The sequence below is a fragment of the Sminthopsis crassicaudata genome, chromosome 2 (assembly GCF_048593235.1).
Source record: "Sminthopsis crassicaudata isolate SCR6 chromosome 2, ASM4859323v1, whole genome shotgun sequence".
Classification (NCBI taxonomy): Eukaryota; Metazoa; Chordata; class Mammalia; order Dasyuromorphia; family Dasyuridae; genus Sminthopsis; species Sminthopsis crassicaudata.
The window spans coordinates 117,395,030-117,403,136 of record NC_133618.1 but is presented as its reverse complement, the minus strand read 5'-3'; the positions used below and the strand labels follow the sequence as shown (position 1 = coordinate 117,403,136).

At 34.8% G+C, this 8,107-nt stretch overlaps 1 long non-coding RNA gene across 1 annotated transcript; it reads right to left on the bottom strand.

Annotated features, from left to right (window-relative positions):
- Positions 1 to 297: 297 nt before the first annotated feature.
- Positions 298 to 7,861, bottom strand: LOC141553254 (uncharacterized). The gene is made up of 4 exons (XR_012485350.1): positions 7,639 to 7,861; positions 2,325 to 2,465; positions 925 to 1,292; positions 298 to 449 (listed from the first exon to the last, which is right to left on the bottom strand). It is a non-coding gene; the product is annotated as an uncharacterized LOC141553254 (long non-coding RNA).
- Positions 7,862 to 8,107: the final 246 nt, after the last annotated feature.

Below are 8,107 nucleotides of genomic sequence, written 5' to 3'. Positions count from 1 at the left end.
AGGTCATAAAATAAATTTAGACTATGTATTTATATTAGTCTTTTCCCAGCTCAGGTATTACTAATCTAGTCAGGCTACCAATTATTAGAGACTATAACTTTCTCACTGGCCTATCTACAAGAGACCAATTAAGTAATTCGTGGCTCTTATGTCCATCATCACTTTATCAGGATGATGGCAGATAAATTGGTGAGTGTATTGTAGTTGCTGGGATCAAGGATGAAGCTCTCAGGCTATTAGGCCCAATATTTTCTAATGTTCACATGGACATTGCCAGCCTTACCTCTCTGAAAGAAGTTACTCTATGTATATCTTTTATTAGGCAAAACAGGTAACAGGATTACTCAGTGAGGAAATAATGTTGTGGACACTTTCCTGCCATTCATTAAGAAGCCAATGAAGCTGATCCATCATCTGAGGGAGTCTTCCTCTTGATGGATGGCATCCTCCTGTTATGAAACAATCCTATGAAGCCATGTCCAATAGGTACCATTTCTTAATAAGGTCAACTAGCAAAATAAGCCCAACCCAATTGAGACATTCTGGGAGAAATTAAACCATACTTTCAAATGAATACCCAAAAATGCCTATATACAAATTTTTCCTCATTTTCTTGTGTATCTTCAAATGGTAACTGAGGAACAATGGAAATCTGTAAGGGAGATCAGCATTCCTAATTCTTTCTTAGGAAAAATAATAAGTTCTGGATGATGGGCTCTTTATGGAGTTGATGGGAGCAAATGGGAGACATTACGTTCTTGGCAATATTTACTAGAAACAGCCAACATTTACATAGTGTTTTTTAATGTGTACAAAATGCTTTATAAGAACTAACTTTATCTTAGCAATAATCCTTACAGGTAAGTATTATTGTTATGCCCATTTTACAAATAAGGAAAATGAAGTTGAGAAGTTGTCACTTACTTGTCCAGTGTAACACAGTTGGTAGAGTCTGAAGCCATATTTGAAGTTGGCTCTTTCTGACTTCAGGTTCACAATATAATCTAATTGTCTTAGTAGTGAATGGGCAATGACTTTATCCCATTCAATTTGCCTGAGGTATCAAGAATCAGGTTTGTTTCCAGTATAAGCAGGCAAAGTACCACCGAGAGCTTGAATATTCCAGGCAATGGGACTGGATAGAATATGAATTTCTTTATTTTCATACCATGTGTGCATCATCAGAGCACTTGGCTCCTTCACATATGCTCATATAATTATTCCTAAATGACCCTGTTGTGTTGAAAGCTTGTTGAGGTTGTGGTGCAATGATGGAATGAAATCCATGCTGCCTAGAGGGAAACACATTGAAGAAACACAATTTAAAAAAAATGTTGGGGTTTTTTATTGTTGGGGTTTTTTGTTCCTTTTTCTTTCTTTTTTTTTTTTTTTTTTTTTTTTTGCTGACTTTGTGTTGGAACAGTATGACTTTTGCTATCAAGAGATCTGGCAATGCTCCAGTGATATTGGGAAATGAAATTGCAATGAAAATTATTGCTAAAGCAGATGTGAAAACTGGAGTCTTTGGAAAATGAGATACACATCTGTGCATCAACAGACATCTTACCCCTTCTATCACTCAGTACCCAACAGAAAGACAATCTGATCAGACAAAGTGATAGGAGGATCAAAGGAAGTTTAAGATGGCCATACTCTGACCTTTGGAATGCAGGCATACACTTTGCATTACATCCAGACATAAGCAAATATAGTGGCAAGGATATTTATATAACAAGAGGCAGATGTAAACAACAACACCGGAAGCATAATTTTTCTCCTCTTATCTACCAGTGTGGCGGAACTCTCATCCTACTCTGTGAGTGAATGCATCTACAATGGGCCCAGTAGGCGGGGAAAGGCTTAGAAAAGGAAAATTTCAAGTAAGAGATTTCTTGATCTGGAAGGGTGCCTGCATGATTATACCTTCCAACTCATTAAAACCAAAATTTTAGTATTTTGCCCATAGTCATGGAGCTAGTTAGAGTTAGAACTGAGAGCTGAACCCGGGTTGCCCCATAATACATTGCTTCTTTTATAGAATTAACCTAGAAATTATATTAATTAGCATTTGTATGATGTTTTTGACATTTGGAGTTCTTGAAGACTCTATAAAATAAAGAAAATGGTACAGGTAAGATGATCACCATGTCAAGAAAACTGGGACCCAGAAAAGGTAAAATCACTTGCCCAAGATGAGAGCACTGGTGATAAAGTTAGAGTCTGACACAATGAGCCTGTTTTAAAGTCAGAAGACTTTGATAAAGTTCTAGCTCTGTCATATAAGTAATTTTATAGAGAATGAAAAGAATAATATACATACATACCTATAATCATCTAGGTAAACAGATGAATCCTACTCCACATTTATAAGACCTGGGATGACTTCTGGTGGGCCATTTGTGTTAGTTTATCATTAAAGTGCTTGGCACTTTGGGATGTGGCAAATCCTGAATCTTAAATCTTACCTGCGTGAGTATAAATGAAGATTTTCCATTTACATACATATAGTTACAAACACATACATATTAATAAATTTATATATAAATATACATGCATACACATAAATAAATCTAAGGTTCCACATATAATCAGTTCTATGATAACATTTATTTTGATAATGTGGATTTGTTCCAATGTGATTGATATATCAAGGAACAATTTCAGCATAACACAAATTTGTCATTTATGTATGAACAATTTCATAGTCAGAAACATAAAACTGTACCCAGTTGAATTGATTACAAAATATACATATGTACACACTTTAGATCTCTACTAACTACTTCAGTGGACTACATGTGTTATCTTGCAAGGTTGGATAATGCCATTTAATAATAACACACAAATTGTAACTCACTTTTCTATCATTTCAACAAGCAAATTTAACATCTTTTTTCAAGCTAAAGTGTTATATTGATGATGTATCTTTTATTGCAGTAGGACCTATGGCTGGAGGAGAACTGGTCTTTGCCTGAAATATTCCTCAATCTTTGCTTCAGTCCTCAATTTAATTTTACCAGCCCAGAACTCTGTGAGAACCAAGGCATAATCCAAGCAGCAGGCTGAGGCCCTTGACACAATTACTCTTTATTATAATATATTTATATTTTTAACCACTTAATGTACATAAAACTATGTCAACATCTTTTTATGTAGTACAGGCAAAATGTTTGTGTATTATGCCTCTAACTCTTACTCCATTTCCCCCTTAAGTCATGTAGTTTTTATTGAAAGATTTTTGCTTACCACAGTGATTTTTAAGAATGCATATGCCACATTTTATAGCAGAAGTGACTATACATACATATACACATACACAACACATACACACATACACGGGTGTGTGTATATATATATATATATATATATATATATATATATATATATATATATATATATATATGTGTGTGTGTGTGTGTGTGTGTGTGTGTGTGTGTGTGTGTGTGTGTGTATGTGTGTTATTTTTTCTTCTAGTTTATTGAGAGAGAAAATGTGAAATTTGGTAAGATTCAGATCATTCATCAATATTTCCAATTATCAAAATCTCATATTTAGATTACTACTAGTCAAATGAAATTTTATTGATTGGTTCAGACTTAAGTAATATTTAATCCCTATTTTCCTCTCTCCTACCACTATGTCTATCACTACAATATCAGAAGGAGCTTAGAGCTCTTTTACCTTTGTAGTTTTTTCAGGGATTGCTGTGGACAAAAAAACCGTGAGCAGATGGTCAGATAATATATCTCTTTCTACTTAGATATAGAGTTGGTCCTCTGAGAAAAGATTCAGCCCCTTGCCAGGGCCATATTTGGCTGGGCCCAGAGCTGGGCATCCAGAGAGAGTAAACTGTATAAGTTTCAAAAAATCACAGTGTTCCTTTACTAATACCAAGCTTGCCATGAAAGTGAAGAATTTTTCTTGTGCATTAATATTCTACTGGTATTACTACATACATAGTAGTGAGACAAGGACCATAGCAGTGTCCAAGGAATTACAAAGACATTTTATAAAGAGGACAATGGAGAGATGCATGGTGGGTGTGAGGCAGAAACAACTTGGAGGAATGACATAGAAGACTAGTAATAAAAGGTATCATTAAGGAATTGTATGATAGAAATAAAACAAACAGGCAAGTCGCATGGTAAAGAGGAGGGGAAACATAGAGATCCTATATGCTCTATAGGTACTTTTGTAATAAGAGAAATCAAGACTTCAAGCTCATTAAATAGATCTTCTATGACAAATTTTTGAGAAGACATGGGTGGCAGCTGTATAGGATGAAGAGGCATAGATAGTTGTGACCAGCATTTTTAGAGAAAGCATTCAAACTGGTGGGATCACAGATGCATTTAGTTCATTTAAATGTGGTGTGTGTTTGTGTATGGTTTTTATTCATTTGCACATGTGTGTGCATAAAACACACCAGACTTGTGATTTCTTGATATAAAGAACTTTCGTTAAAAAACAAAAAAAAAAAAACAAAAACAAACAAAAAACCCCACTCTATTAATGAAGACTGGTGCCTGTTTTGCTGTTTATAATCTTACAGACTGAAACATTGAGAGATTAAATCACCTGCTCAAGATCAATTAGGCAATATATGTTAATAAGTTAGTCAGTAAATAGTTATTGCCACTATGCTGGACTAAGCATGGGGATACCAAAACAAAAAGCAGCTTTTATCCTCAAAGAGCTCACAATCTATTGAAGGAGACAAATTAGAGGTAATCAACAGAGATAAAGCACTAGAAGTAAAAGACATTGGGAGAAATTTTCATGAAGAAGGTGGGATATTATTTAAGACCTGAAGGGAGTCAGGAAGCCACAAGACCAAAGATGAAAAGGCCAAAATGTCATTCCTCTAAGTTGTTTCAGCCCCACGCCCACCATGCATCTCTCCATTGTCCTCTTTATAAAATTTCTTTGTACTTCCTTGGACACTGCTATGGTTCTTGTCTAACTACTAAGTAGTAACACCAGTAGTTATTAGCACACACACACAAAAAAAAATTCTTCACTTTCATGGCATGAGGAAATGGGACTCGAACTCAGGATTTCTTGACTATGTAGTTGATGCTCTATACTATACTAAATTGCTCACTGATGCTACATGTATAGCAACATTTTATGCCACTGTCATTGCCTTCTTACTGATCTACCTATTCTCTGATTTTGCACTAGCAGTGATTGATCCTTGGAATACAATCCCTTTTTATTTCTATTTCTTAGCATTGCTCATTTCTTTCAAGATGTGGAACCAGAATCCTTTTTTTACATGTGGCATTTCCCAATCTCCACCTCAAATTACTTTGTGTGTTTGTATATGTATTTTGCACCTCTTTGAATGTGGATATGGCAATCTGGGAAGTAGAAAGGTAATTTAGGGTTGTCTTGTGTTTCTATTCTATGTACATGACACAGTATCAGGCAAACAGCAGGCATTCAATAAACTGCTCTGAATCCTATCTTCCTAAATGTATATTTTCTCGTTACAACATAAGCTCCTTTTGAGTAAAGATGTTTGGTGTTCAATTTATGACCCCAAGCACTTACTGTAGTGCTTGGCTCATAATAAAGCACTTAATAGATGCATGTTTATTAATTGGTTTTTAAATATAATCTTTATAAAGGCATTACTACTTGTTGCTATAAATAAAAGAAAACATATGAAACCTATAGTCATATACTTATGCACATGGATATATCAGAAGGATACCTGGTCTGTTATTCTTGTTTGCAGATCTTAGTGTTATGCTGCCTTGCATGGAGGTGGGGGAGGATGAAACCCAAAAGAACAAAGTTTTAAAAAAATAGGTAGTTCTCTCTCTATCCTTTCTTCTCCCTCTCTTTCACTGTCTCCCTGTTTCCTCTCTCTCTCTCCCCTTGCCTCTTTCTCCTCTTCCCCTTTCTCTCTCTCCTCTCTGTTTCTCTGTATCTCTCTGTCTCTATCTCTCCATATCTCTCTGTTTCTGATTCTTTCTCTCTTTCTTTCTCTCTTACCTGTCCTCCCTCAGAGATTACTGCGTTTGCCACTTCATCCTCACTCTCTTGCAGGGGTGGATAGATCAGCTGGGATGTCTGAGCACTAGTGGCCTTGTACATGGTGGGTTTGGGAGGGGTGGGTGTTAGATGAGAAGCTACTCTCTTCACCCATTGCCCCACCAGTACACACCTTCAGGGATGATAATTGGGTTTGTTTTTTATTAGACAATATTTAATGTTACTGCCTAGTTCAGATGTGTGTGTGTGTGTGTGTGTGTGTGTGTGTGTGTGTGTGTATGTGTTGTATGAAGTAATTAGATAGCCTGCAAGGCTTTTTTGCCAACCATAATGATAAAGAAGAAACATCATTTGTACTTACTGTTCAAGCATCAGACACTTGTTGCTTTTGATAATAATCAGAAAACTTATTGCTATCAGTTTTCTATCACCAAGAAAACCAATAAGCTAAAGTTAAAATGCTGAATTTTTTATTTAAAAATCATTCTACACTCATAAGCAGAAAAACCTATGATCAGCCCTGTAATATTTAATCTTTTTAATCAATATCATAAAAGCAAAGATGATATGCTCTATCAAATTTGCAGATGGTTCCAGTATGGGACATATTTCTAACATATTGGAATAGTATCCAAAAATATCTTCACAGGCTTGAAAAAGGGAATAAATTCAATAAAATGTAATTGAAAGAGGATAAATGTAAAGTCATATATTTGGGTTCAAAATTCAATGACACCATCAATGTAATAAAGGACATGTGGTTGGATAGGAGTAGTCATCTGAAAAGAATATAGGATTACGATGGACTTTGAGCTCTATATGAATCAACAATGTGATACAAAGACCAAAAGAAAGCTAATGCAATGTTAGATTGCATTTCATAGCCAAAATCCTAGCGAAAAAAGTTGTCTCCATTTGCTTCTTTAATTTTCTATATATCACCGCTTGAATTAAATCACAAGTTGCTGACAATCTCTTAATTGCTAAGTAGATGATTTTTTTTTAGTTCTCATCCTTCTTGACCTCTCTACAGAATTTTATACTCTTGATCACCTCACCATACCTGATACTCTCTCCTCTGGGTTGTCACAACACAGCTATTTATAGTTTTCTCTTATCAATATGGCCATAAAAATAAACTTCTCTGTAAAACCATTTATAACTAGCCTCTCCTATATACATTTTATATTCCACCCAAACTGGTCTTCTTGCTATTTGATTTCCCATCTTTCTTCACTTCATCTTTGGCTAGGCTGATCCCAATGGCTGGACTGCTCTTTCTCCTTATCTTCATTTCTAATTCTTCTTAGTTTCTTTTAAAGATCAGCTCAAAATGCCTTGATAGTATATGTATCTATGTTGGATATATTTTTCATCTCAAATATATATATATATATATATATATATATATATATATATATATATATATATATATATATATATATGTTTATACATACATTTATTTATTTATAATCTCCTACAGGTCAAGGATTCTTTCATTTTTGTCTTTGAATCTTGAGAACTTAGCATAGGGTTCAGAATATTCTAAATAAATGCTTGTTGGTTGATTGAAGAGGCAACATGATTGAGTTGGAGTAAGATTTAAATTAAATATTAGCTGTGATAGTTACTTACACTTGTGACCATCAGAAAGTCCTATAATCTTTCTGGGCCATAGTTTCTTCAACCATAAAATGAGAAAGTTAGACTAAATGACTCCTGAGGTCTCTTCCATCTGTGATCCTGTGATTAACTAATTGAAGGTATCTGTGACTAGAAGCTGTTAGTTTTTCTATACCCTGACCTGATCAGATCATACCTAGAGTACTGTGTTCAATTCTAATATATCAGAAAAGACATGGGTAACCATAGAAACATTCAGAAGATTGCAACCAAGATGGCAGGTCAAATGAATAAGCTTTTGTTATGTTGCTACTATGTGTTAGACACTGTGCTAAGTGTGGGACTTATAATGAAAGATAAAGGATAGTCCCTGATCTCAAAGAGTTCACAGTCAAATGAGGAGACAACCTTCAAAAAGTACAAACAGATTAAACAGAAGTAGGACATAATCTCATAGAGAAGGAACTAAAATCATGGCCTA